This window comes from Stenella coeruleoalba (genome assembly GCF_951394435.1).
Source record: "Stenella coeruleoalba genome assembly, chromosome: 19".
NCBI lineage: Eukaryota > Metazoa > Chordata > Mammalia > Artiodactyla > Delphinidae > Stenella > Stenella coeruleoalba.
Window position 1 is genome coordinate 36,027,624 of NC_137165.1, and position 13,501 is coordinate 36,041,124.

Consider the following 13,501-nt stretch of genomic DNA (forward strand, 5'->3'; position numbering starts at 1 on the left):
CTGGGGAGGAGGGGAGAACCTGAGAAGGAGGCTCTGGGTCTTGTCAAGCTGAGCTCTTTCTCCCAGAGATGCACCCTTCTGCTCCTCTTATGGAGGGAAGAAGATTGGTCAGGATGCACATATCTCAAGGGACAGAAATCGCTAAACTGAACTTGCTAAAACTGCCCAACTAGTTTAATGGCTCATATAACCCAGGGAAAGAATTGGATTTGGGGACACTGGATCAGGAGCCTCCCCTACTGTCAGAACTCTCCATCCAGCCCATCTAAGTTTTTTCTAATGCGGTCTTGATCCTTTCTTCCATCAGGTAAGATCCTTCCAACTACAGAGATGTAACCACCAGCAGCTCTGGGCTCACAGCCAATAGCTCAGCTACCTGGAAAAAAGGGATCACTTTCTCCCACATCCTGATAGAAAACCCCCAGGGCATGGAGGCCTGGTGACAGTCATTGACCTAGCAAGAGTCACAGGTCCACGTGTGCACTAATCAGCGCACCGAGAGAACCATGGCCTTCCATCATTCCCAGCTCAAGTATCACCTCCTCTGAGAAGCCTCCCCAGATCCTTCCATTAAGCTCTCATCGCACGAGTATCTCTCTCTTACAGCACTCATCTGAGCTCCGCTTCTGCATGTTTGCGCAATTATTCAGTTAGTATATGTCCCCCCACAGACACTAAATAGAAGCTCCACAAGGGTAAGAACTGCTATAGTTTTGCCATCGCTGTATCCATAGCACTTGGCACACGGACTGGCACATAGTGGCAGGTAGTGGAAATAGTGCGTTCCAAAGCAGAACAATAAGAAACTGAACCTGAACCATAAGGCTATCCAGGGGAGAAGAATTCCAGGTGGAAAAACTAGTCAGTGCAAAGGTCCTGAGGCAGAAACATGTCTAGAAGAACAACAAGGAGTCAGTGTGCCTGGAGTGGGCGAGGAGAAGTTCAGTGTTAAGCCTAGGGAAGAAACAGCAACCAGATCTCTACAGAGACTGGGAAGCCATTGCAAGACCTTTGACTTTAACTCGGAGTAAGTCAGAGGTATTAAGCAAAGAATTGACATAATCTAAATTGTGTTTTAAGAGGAGTTCCCCTGCTGCTTTACGGGGCAAGGACAGAACAAGGATCCAGTTAGAAAGCATTGCATAAGCCAGGTGAGAGATTATAATACCATGAGCCAACATGTAGAGGGGACGGTAACTGTTGTCAGGGTTGGATATATTTTGAAGTTAGAGTCAAAAGGATTGGCAGATGGATTGGATGTTGGTTGTCAGAGGAATAGAGGATTCAAGGATTTTTAGCTGAACAACTGGAAAAATGAACTTGTCATTAACTGAAATAAGCAAGAATATTATGCTTGTAATGCATCTTAGACATCCCAGAGAAAATATGAAGCCCCATATACAAGTAGATGGGGGTACCTGGAGCTCATGGGCAATGATGTTTGGGAGTCATTAGGTTTAACTATACGAAGGTACTGATATTCAACCCCTTGGACCCATAAAATGGTGACTTCTTATGCATCAGCCTAGAGATGGTTGTTAAAACCATCGTATTGGATCCGATCACCAAGGATTGGATGTAGGCAAAGAGGAGGCAAGGTTCATTGACTGATCCCCGGCATTCTCTATGGTTAGAATGTCAGGAAGGTTAACAGAAGCCAGGAAAGAACACTAAGAAGGAAGGGAGGGGTGGTGGTGAAGGAGGAACAATAGGAAACCAGGAGACTATGGTCTCCTGGAAGCCAAAAAAAGGAAGTATTTCAGGAAGGAAGGGGTGATCAACCGAGTCAAATGCTTTTGAGAGTTCAAGGAGAATAACTGACAACTAGCTTCATCATTGGTCCCTGGGGACATAGACAAGCCTTATTACAACGGATTCAAGAGAGGATGGAAGAAAAGAATTGAAGACAGTGAGTATAGACAACTATTTACAGAGCCTACTTTTCTCTTAATACCTGAAAGGGCTGCTGTATTTGAGGACTGGCAAAGGACTGAGAATAGAAGATTCGTAATCATACTACATAGAGCGAAATTCAGACACAACTTCCAATCCTCCCCGCTAACAGTTAGTGGACCCCTTAGCTAGGAAAAGAATTTCTATGTGTAGAGCCTACCTGGATCCCTATTCTGTATCATCCAGGACCTGCTTAGCTTGACCGAACTGGTCTCATTCCACACCGGTCCGAGCTGGGAAGGTCACTTCCACGTATCAACATGTTTAATATTAATTATAGAGATTTATCAGTCTCTCAGTGTGCAATTGTTCAAAGTGCTGACTTTAAGCAGAGTTCTTATTAATCATTTTCTCAAGAGAGTTGCTGTCTCCAGTAGCCTTGCAAAACATCTGCAATTACCTGGAAAGACTTCTCTGCGTAGCCGCACTGTAGCTCCCTCTGGGAGCTTATTAATGTTGCCAAGGCATGAGCCCAGGCCTTCAGACTTCGAGAACCATGCCCTTTCCACCGTGAAACACTGCTTTTTGAGCCATCTTTTGAGATCTTTGGGGAAGTAATACCTGCAATGTAATTGATATGTTTACCTATAGCTTACTCTGCGCTCCAACCCTGCCTGCCCCTGGGGTCTTCAAATAAATCACCACAGCTAGAAAGGCAGAATGGAATTTTTACAACCGCAGTAAAGAACAATTATTTAAATCATCCCATCTTGAAAGAACCAGGAACTCAATCACCCCAGACAGATGTGGGCCATAAAAATCTGTTAGATCCTAAGATCTGCCACCCCAAATACTGACCATTTGGGCTGATGAAATTCATCCTGTCAACAGCAGAATGTCCACACGTCATCAGTATCAGGGCTGTTCGTTTGCTTAGGTTTTTTTAAAGGTCGTTGTTGAAAGGGTAGCCCCCTGTGGGAAAGAATGCATGAGAATTCTGGTGAATTTTTTAAGCCTATGACATTTAGGCATTAAATGATATTTGAAAGCTCTCTCTCTCTGCTTTGGTCTCTATCTTTGCCCCTTTCTCTCTCTTCTCTCTCTCTCTCTCTGCCTCCCCCAGATACTTTATAGGGGAAAAAAAAGAGTGGCATTTAAATAATATATGATTTTTATTATACACGACCTTAAACTTCTAAAATTATACAATAACCTTGAGACTTTAAAAATTCCCTTTGTAGCTGTCCTTGAAGGGTTTGTGGCATTGTGGTCCAGCCTGAGGGACAGTTCTAATTCACAGCCCCCTTACAGACATTAAATGATTTGCCTGCCCTGGGACCTGCTAGGGATTTACCTCCAGGGCTTGGGCTTTGCTTCATTCCTCGGGTGGGGACTCTCTCCTTGTACTACCATCCTCAGTGCCAAGCGAGCACCAAGGAACTTGGGAAGATGACTTTCCCCCATTACTGAGATTTTAATAGCAACTGCATGGCAGACAAGCCCACCACAGCCTCCAAATGAACCCAGTGGGCTGGGAGCTTCTGCTGTTGGATGAAAGTAGACCAGTGACCTTTTTGCAAAGAGGCCATGTAATAAAAATCAATATCAAAAGGAAACTGGCAACATCCGTTCCGTCTGTCATGTTCCCCTTCGCAAGCTTGCTGACTGCCCCAAACAGATAACGGATGGGCCGCTACATGACTCCCCGTGATAAGTGGTCAAAGGAGGTGAACAGAATTATGCCAGGAAATGGAGACAGTAAATCACTATGTGGAAACAGGCACCATCCCGCCAACTAGGAAATAAAGAACCAAGCACATTTCAGGTCCCATTACATGCCTATTAAAGTCACAAAAAATAAATATGATAGAACCCAAGATGGGCAGCCAGTGAAAACACATCCTTCAGCATTGCTATCGAGAAAGGCTGGACCAATTTACATAAAGCATCAGGCAACAGATGTGAGGACTCTTTATACTCTTACCCAGCGATCCTCTCTCTGGTAACAGACCCCATGGTATTAGCCCCAAAGAAAGAAAAACACGTCTATAGTGGCGCTGCTTGTGATAACTAAACACTGTCAACCACCTAAAGGCCAAAGAAGAGGGGGCTAACCAAGCAAAGAGAAATGGGTTAACACAGTGGAATAACACGCTGCCATTGTGAATGACGGAAGTGGGGGCTTGGTAAGTTCTGGAAACGTTTCTATGAAATATGCATGGTTGTCATGAGTGAGCACATCAAATGTCTTCCTGGATTTTGACAAAGAACAGACTTTGGATGGGATATCATTCCCTTCAAGTTTAACGTTCACAAAGATTTTATGGTAAGTTGGATGCTAATTTTAGTGGTTCATTCACAATTCAATGAGTATTGACCCCATGCCAGACACTAAGGATATTAAGATGAGGAAGAAATGCTTCCTACCTCCAAGGGCCTGTGGGCAAAAGGGAAGACACACACACACACACACACACACACACACACACACACATATTACAATCAAGTGTGGCAAATGGTACAAGAGGTATAGATACGGTGTCATGCACAGAAGGCAAGCCATGTGGACGGCATCACAGATCATCATATGCAGAATTAGGATAATTCACAGGTTGGGCAGAAGTGGAGGAAGGCAGTGTTCCGGGGAAGGAACAGAATTGCGCAGGCAGTGGCCATAGAAATCCAGCGTGTGTGTGTGTGTGTGTGTGTGTGTGTGTGTGTGTGCGCGCTCTCTATCCCAATAGATCTGATGAGTCTGGGATGCTTCTCTCCTGGGGCCCAGGACTGTCTTCCCAAGGCCAAGCCAACCCTGCCATTTCTCATCACTACCTTCCCCTCCCAAACGAGCCCCTTCCCCCATTCATCCCCACCACACACATCCCTCCCTGGAATCATCCAGGGCCATTTGCCCTGGGTAGAGATGATCTGGTTGTGTCATATGCTGTGTGAATAGGATTATTCTAAAGGCCAGTTTAAACAGGAAAGGATTCTTACTTTTTAGAGTCCACATCTTATTCACGGTGGAGTGTTCTTTCTTAAAAGGGTGCTTGGATAGGATCCAAGCATATTAAAAGGACACATAGGGCCTCAGGAAGGAAAACAGAGTCTACAAACTGCTGCAGGGCCACCAAGGCACCATGATCCACCCCTGTGCTACATGGGCTATGATCTGCTGGACCCGTGAGGCGCTGGATGCCACCTAAGGGCAGGAGACGGCTCTGACATCAGGGCAGCAGTGTCAGGAAAGGGGACCTGTGGGGAGGCCCAGGCAGCCAGCCACATGGCGGGTACATCTGCCTGTGTCTCACACCTAGCGGTCTCTTCCTAGAAAATTATCCCTTCCGTTGAATGTAATAAGTCTCCTTTTAAGTAACACATTGTTGGGCTTGTTACTTTTGCTTTCAGGACCCTGAAACTGGTTAAAAGAGCAATTCACATGAGCCACAAGGGAAGGAATGACTCAGATACCTGGACTGGTGACTCGGATACCTGGACTGGAACAAACTCTCTCCACAGCTGGGCAGCTTTTTAAAGAGGAAGGCAGAGTCGCTTGCTAAAGACTTCTCAAAGAGCCAGAATCCGTGTGCTTGCATCGGACCCCAGCCTCATGTTCAGTTCTTGACTTTATACTGACTGACAAGAGCATATGGAGAAAGTCGACCAATAGCAGGGACAGGAAACCAAGTAGCACACAACAAAGTCCAGGGGCTGTTTAGTCAAGAAGAAAAAACCCCAGGATGGCTCTGATTCTAAAGGTCATATATCTGACGGTCCCCCAGATGGGTCCAATGGGGCCAGGGCCATGGGGGTGCAGTTAGATAGATAGAGAGGCTTGATTGAACACTCAGTGTAGAGGAGAATTCATCTTCTTACGGTTACAGCTGTACCAGGGGTGGAGTGAGTTGGTCTGGACAGTGCTGAGCTCCCTGTCATTAGAGGCATACAAGCAGAATCAGAAGGGCTGTCTCTCAGAAAGCTTGTTACAGGGGATCCTCTTTCTCTGGGAGAGCAGAGGCATGTGTTCACAGGAGCTTTCGGGTCCAAAATGCTATGCTTCTGAGTCTTTCCCCAAATAGAGCAGCAACTATTGTTTTGTGTTTCCCTCCTGGTTCCACTCCCCTTTCTTGGGATAATAAATGCCCCAAACACACTTCACAGGGAACACCTCTCCTAATCTACGGGCTCTGGAACAAGCAGAGCCAACCCCAGCCCCAGGCACACATGTTATCCAAGTTGCCTAAGCTTAAGGTCAGGCCATATGACAGTGATTAGTTCAGGAGTTAGTGAGCAGCTAAGTTAGTCCGATCAGAGTGAATTCTGGGGTTTATATAGGAGCTATCAGGGAGAAATTCTTTCTCTGTCTCTCTCCTACAGGCCTGGAAACAGGCAGGCTGAAACTAATCTTCTACAGTCTTCTTGACAGTGGACTTCCAGATGGAGTCACCAACAGAACTGGGCTTAGAGTCAGTGAAAAACCAGGTTCTGATCATATTGCTTCAGTGCCTGGATCCAGCTATACCTGAAGTCAGAAACTTTTCAGTTTATTGAAACAATATATTCTATTTTCAATCAATAGTTTTCTTCACTTTCAACAGAGAGAGAGAGAGAGAGAGAGAGAGAGAGCGAGAGAGAGAGAGTATCCTGGTGAATGTGACAGGCTTTAATTGAGGAGTCTTGGGAAAGAACTTATAGGTCCTGAGTGAATAATGAGAAAAAGAAATCAACATAGCCTTCAGAAAAGGCTGTAGATAGAGGAGAGGGGACATGTTAGCCTTCTGTCTTGGACCCCCAAGACTGGGCCGCCCATGCGAGCACCTGTGTGCAGTATTCTCCCTAAAGTTCCAGTCCAAGAAAATCATCCTAAATATTCAAAGCCATCCTACACGGAGCTGCTCTTTGAAGCATCGTGTGTAACAGTGAAAAACAGTCTAAATGTCCAACAATCAGGGGTTGGTCTAGCAAGCTTCCTGCCTTCAAAATGACATTTATGAAGTGTATGTAATAACATGGAAAATACTTATAATAGTGAGTGAAATCAGGGCATGAAATGGTCTAGTCGATATGAACTCAATTATGTGAAAAGGAAAAAAAAAAAGAATCACATATATCACATACAGGAAAAACAAAGGACGTAAATGTACCCAAAAGTTAATGCTTGAGTGGTAGGACCATTTTGCTTCCTACTTTGCTTTATTGTCTAAATTCCCTTTGTATTTTTATAATGGAGGAGACTTTTGTGTGATGTCAGTGGATGATGTATGTAGGGAGAGGGACGCACAGAGACAAGCAATTTCTGAAATAAGAGACAGATGGGCAACATCACTAGCCCTTTGCCGGTTACAGGCAGGAGACCCTGGCAAGATGGTAAGATCTGGTCCCTAATGTGTCATTCAGCAGCTAGATGACCTGTGGGTCTCTTTGCCTCTCTAGACCCCAGCATCCTACTCTATCAAAGACAAGGCATCAGAATAGATGTTCCGGAAACAACACCAAACAAGAGTCAGAGTGCCTGGGTTCTCCACCCAAATGCTTAGCCATACATTTGCTGAACGAATTCCCCTCTGGACCTCAGTTGTATGGATGGAGACGATCCACCAACTCCCCCCTCCCCGTGGGCTGTGAGTCACTGTGCATACAGGGGGTTGTCTTGTTAGAAAGCCCTCTCCCACTCGGTCCTGCCTCGGCCCTGTCTGCTGTCACCTCTGCCCACTCGAACTAAACCCTCTGTAAATAACAAGACAGAGAGAACTCTGTCTGTCTCTCTGATGACTTTTCAGGCTGTGTCCTTTCTGATTTTCCTGTTGCAAAGCCTGTTTACCTGCTCTCCAGAAACATGGCTGGGCAGACAGGAGCCTGGCACTGGTCCATCAGACGCAGGTCCCAGAGGAGGAGGGTCTTAGGAATTCACAACAGTAGATTCCAAGCCTGTGACTCTTGGGGTGCTCAGCAGAGCACCTGATAATACATGTCCCAAAGGGCTGCCTTCTCCAAGTGGATAGAATTGTCCCCGTTTTATTCAAGACCCAAGTCCTGGAAAGGGGGAGTGGTCCCACCCACTGGCTGCTCGGAAGCCAAAATTCCAGAATCAGGGCTGAGTGGCCCCGAGGGGCTCAGAAGCAGAAAGTGCAAGAACAAAGGAGGTGGAAACTGGACAGGTCATTAAAGATGATCTGGTCCACCTGCTCCCAGGACAGATGGAAAAACCAAAGTCGGAAAGAGCTGAGGCCCACCCCAGATCACAAGGCTTGTCAGTCAGCAGAGTAACAGATACAGAAAAGCAAAAGACACGATCTTATAAAATAAATATCTCCTATCCCCAAATTACGGTATATGTGGAGTATAATACCTGTAACACTGTAGGTCAAAAAACAAGTTATTAAATTTAAGTATAGGGTTGAGGTATCTGAATTTCAAAGACTATTTGTACTAAGCAGAAAAGAATTGCTCCAAGATAGGAAGAGAGTTGATACAAATGATGACTGACATAGTACAACCCAGTGGTCCTCAGACTTCTAGATTTTGTAGTTCAGCAAAATTTTTAAAGAGAAAATTGGAGGATTCAACATAAGGTTGCCAGCTTTACAGCCTGCCAAGCATAGATGCTCAAGAAATCAAGTTTAGTCTACTATTATCACAGTTTCATAAATGTTTTAACACCAAGAAAGGAGGAAAGAGAGAATCCCAGAAAAAAAAAAAAAAGACAATCCAATTGAAAATGAATAAATTTAGCTTTGTGGAAAACTCACTTATGTTTTTCTCACTTCCCCACAAGTGCATGAAAACTTTGGCGTGGAGCACTGGAACACCTAAATTAAACACATATTAATTCTCATAAAATATGCAGAGTCTCGTAAGCTTTCAAACCTCACCCAGATGTTGCCTTTTACACATCTGCACACAAACTGGAGGGGCCCAGCGATGATGTATGAGGGGTGAGGGAGAGGGGTCCTGCCGTGCCCTGGGGACCTCCTTCCTTGGAGAACTGCTTCCCTTTGTCTTTTTTAAGCAGCTGAGTTCATCATCATTCCCAGCCTTCCCAAGCTTCTCCATTTTATTTTCCCATCACCAATTTTCCCCACAGGTTTCTGATGAAATCCAGCACCACTTTCCAAGGAACTGGTAGCTGGATTTCCAAGAGTGGCCACTTCTCAGTAAACATCAGTTAAATCTGGGATTAAGGGTAAGGCTCCTCCCTGCTGGGCTCTGCAGCAGCTCCTGGTCAAGCACACATAGAGCCAGACCTTTAACCCTCCAACCCCGCCACATTTCCTATTGGTCTATTCGAAATATTTCCCATCATTATATGTGTTACTATTAATATGTGTGGTCGGTATACCTTCCAGGGGGATGGAACAGAGTGGGAGTAAATGGTATGAGGAAGGAAGTTGCTTTAGAGTCTACAAAAGTTTAGACGTCATAGAATTATGTGGTTCCTGAGTCAGGAGGGATGGGAGAGTCTATAGCTGCTGCTGGGGCAGTAAAAGCTCAGGAGCTGAGAGATAGAGGGAGGAACCAGCGTGACGCCAAGGCGGTCAGGTGCCTGTGGGTTCCAACCCTAGTTCCACCAGCCACGTAACTGGGCAGGTCATTAACTTTACTAAACCTCAGTGTTTACACCCACGAAACACACAAGACGACCAGCCTCCAAGGGCTCTGGTGAGGATTAGAGGAGTAAGGTATACAGAGGCACTAGTACTATGCTGGCCCAAAACGGGGGCTCCTCTCTTTCCATCCTTGTTTTCTTAGCTCTAGGGGAGGGTGGCCAGGCAGAACTGACTTGGAGAAGAGAGGTGTGTTAAAGGTCAAGGGCAGAATCTAGGTGAACATGGGACAGATTCAATAATATCACAAATAACTCGTCCCTGGGTCCGGCTGGCTTACGTGACCAGGCTCTGTAGCACTGAATTGGTTTCACACACCTGCCTCGGACACTGAGATGTTCCCGTGATGCAGTGGGGTCCCTGCACCAACTGCCTGAACGTCTGTCAGGCTGGAGGGCAGGCAGCAGGCCCTGCACCTGGGCTGGGTGCTGTGCTAGGTACCTTGCATACAGGAATTTCTGTGAGGCAGATGGTAGCAGCTCTGAGCATCAGGCACACTGCCTAGCGAGAGGGATTTGTAAGCTGCCCCAAGTCTCCAGCTGGTACCTGAGAAAATCCTCATTCAAAGTACATGTGCCCTTGTTCTGGGCACCCCGTGTTGCTCCCGCCTAAGAGAGGAAAAACTACAGGAGAGATATAAGCAGGAGAGCCCTCTCCAAGGCGTCAGTTCAAGGAGAGAAACTCTTGGACCATTTGCTGTGTGCTCCTTGAGTTACCCACAGAGGTAGGGCCAGTGGGGGTATGACTGAGGGAGGGCGTTATTTACATGTAGAATTAAATAATATAAGAGGAGAGAGGGAGGTGCGGTGGAAATGAGGAGGGATGGAAAGGGAAGTCAGAGTCTCTATCACCACCTCCTGCCTCCCGCCTTCCCCCCGCTCCTCCTCTCCCTCCCCTCTTCTCCCTCTCTTCCCACTCCAAACAGGAGCAGCAGGGAACCCAGCCCACCCTGCCACAGCTCCTGCCTCCCCTGGCCATGCCTGGCTCCTCCCCCCTCCCCCAACCTCCCCCACCACCCCCTGTCCCCCGCTTGGCCCAAGAGAACATTCTGCCACCTTCCATTCCCTCTTCTAATAATTGATCATTTCCCTGAGAAAGACTCAAAGGCAAAGGAGAGAGAAGATGATTTCTCGGTCAATAAGCCCTTAAGCAAGTTTCTCAGAAGGATGCTTTCCCGACAACCTTGCAGGCCTTGGTTTCCTCCATGATTTCAAATGAAAGCAATGTCACTTATCCTCAACTGATAGAGGTTAATCGATCGGTCATCTCTGAGTGCCAGTGATATGCTTGACACTAGCAGGACACTTAATCCTCACAATAATCCAGGGAGCCCTACCCTCCATCCCACCCCTCATTATACAGAAGAAGAAACTGAGGCTCAGAGAGGTGAAAGGATTTGCCCAAGGTCACAAAACAAAGAAGTAATGGAGACAAATATAGAAAACATTCAGAAGAGAGTTCCTCCGTGCTGTCATTGAAATACGTGTAAGGCCTAGAGGTGTAGCAGCCAGGTTCTTGAAAGATAAGCTCAGTGAAGCGAATGGAACTTTCTTGGAAATATATCTGAGGCTCAGAGAATCAGCAGGGAGGCTGGGGAGTTGGGCTCAGACGTGGATGGGTCCCAGGACCACTTGGAGGGCCAGGTGTGAAAGGGGGAGAGCAGTGTCCCTCTGCTGTGGGCCCTGCCCCGTGGGTGCATGAGCTCCCTGTTTTCTGAGGTTTGGCGCCTCTTCTGTACTCCAGAAGATGCTTTTGAATGGCTGTGCTTATTCACGTGTTGTCCTTTTGGTGACAGGCTCACAGGCTCCAGATTACCATCCCACCAGATTGTAGTTAATGGGGAAGAAGTAAACCCCGAACAAATTCCACCAGGAGAAGACAATCCACAGTGGTAGGGGATACAGATCAGAGTGGGCTTCACAGACAGGTGATGCTTAGCCGAGGCTTGAAGGGAAAGCTCATCGGGACCGCATTCTGGGAAAGCTGGGACCAGCCCGGGCATTAATTCCTTTACTCCTCCCAGCACCCCTGAGGTAGGGACTGCTATCACCCGCTGCATAGGTGAGGAAACTGAGGCTCCAAAACCTTAGGTTTCTTACCCAAGGCCTCACAGTTATAAGTGACAGTCAGAATTCAGTTCCGGCCTCACTGACTCCAAAATCCAAGCTCTTAACCGCTCTGCTAGCAAATAATGTCTCACTATTAGAGAGGCTTCCACGTGTCAAAGTGCTCCCAGATCCATTATCTCAGCTCACACTCACAGCAACCCTGCAAAGTAGATAGGGCAGGTGTGATTATGCTCATTTCCCTGACAGGCAGATGGGGCCCAGAGATGCTAAGTGACCCACCCAAGGTCACACAGACGCTTAACAGAAGGGTAAGGCTGGCTGCCCCGACTCAGCATCCTCCTCATTGCTGCATATGCTCTGAGGGTCCTCGTGCCCAGCCAGCAAGAGGGACCAGAGTCCAGTCAAGAGAGAACAAGGCAGAGCCGTTCATTTCCAGACTTCAACATTTAATTCCCAGGCAGGCACCTGACCCATCACCCCACGGGAGCACTCGTGGGCCATCCAGTGCCCGGCACGCTGCCGTCTCGGGGTCTGGGCACAATTAAGTACAAACCAGGAATTGGTGCCTAACAAATTAGCAACAGGTAAAAGCCATCAGGCCATCTGTTGCCTCCCACCCACTGCCACTGCCTAATCCCCTTTCTCGGCAGCGTCCCCGGCTCCGTGCTCAAACACAAATTAATATACTGGCCTTTGCATATGTATTTATGGCTTCAGGTGGGGAGAGAGCCACAGGAGCAGGTGGCGAGAAGGCAGTCGCTGGAGATGCTCTGCTCATGCAAAACCCCTTCGCTAGGGAGGGAAGTCAGCTGAAGGGCGGGGGATGGGTGAGCTGGAAGGCAGACCAAGGGCCTTGAATAGCCAGTTATGGAGGCAGGGAAGGGGGTGGAGGCACGGCTCTTGGTTCCTCATGGGAAGCACTCTGCCAGCCCACTCATTTCCCCCCTCCCCCGCCACCCCGAGGTCTTGCATCACGCATCCCATCAGCCACATTAGAAACGCTGAGGCAAGAGGAGGCCATAGGATTATCCACGGTCAGCAGGAGGCCAGGACGGAGCAGGAAGGAGCCCCAGGCAGCCAGGTGGCCAGCCTGCCTAGGAGACAGTCTCGAGTGGCCTCTCCGAATCTGGGTTTCCTCACTGCAAGTTTCCAAGATGCTCATGTGTGCCAGCCATGCCTAACCAGTTCGACTCAGGAATGAATATGAATATGAATAGAGGCTGGTATTTCCTGGTACTTCATGCTGAGCGCTTTACTTCGTTTTGCCCTTGCAGCAACCTTATGAGGTAGATGTCACTACACCCATTTTGCAAATAAAGAAGCGGAGGTTGCAAGAGAGGTTAAATTCAATGATTTGTAAGTAGGTACTTCTGGTGGACCTAGGCTGGACCAGGCTCCAGGTGGGCCCTTGGGATGCAAAGATGTACAAACTGGAGCTGATCCTTTGTCCTCACGGCAGGGTCAGAATCAGCCACAAGTGTTGCTGAGTAGATGACAGGGGGACAGTGGCAGATTAGATGGTCTGGGAAAGGCAGGCTTCCCTGAAGCCCCAGGTATGAAGAGGAACCATCTAGAAGTGAGGGAAGAGTGTCCCAGGAAGAGGGGACAGTATATGCAAAGGCCCTGAGGAGGGAAGGGATGGGTGACTGGGGCTGGAGTGGCTGGGACCTGTGCGAAGAGAGGATATAGCTGGCTGCAGCAGAGACAGAGGCAGGCCCAGACCAGGCAGGACCTCACCAGCTCTGTAGAATGTTCCGGATTTTCTCCTAAGTGCAAAGCCAGGTTCCCACTGCCGTCCCATGCTGTCCCCTCCCGCCTCGTGCTTCTCCTCCCACAGGAGGGACAGGAAGATGGCGGCCACCTCCTTGGAAAGTCTGCCCATTGTCACAGAGTGGGCAGAGTGAGGACTCTGGGGGTTCCCAGGCTGGGGTTTTCTTC

At 47.8% G+C, this 13,501-nt stretch overlaps 1 protein-coding gene across 1 annotated transcript in view; it reads right to left on the reverse strand.

Moving 5' to 3' along the window:
* CCL1 (C-C motif chemokine ligand 1) overlaps nucleotides 1–13,501 on the reverse strand; it is a 55,180-nt gene that overhangs the window by 26,309 nt on the left and 15,370 nt on the right. The window contains exon 2 of the mRNA XM_079904336.1: nucleotides 2,752–2,865. The gene's annotated coding sequence lies outside the window, so the exon portion shown is untranslated. The remainder of the gene's footprint in view (nucleotides 1–2,751; nucleotides 2,866–13,501) is intronic.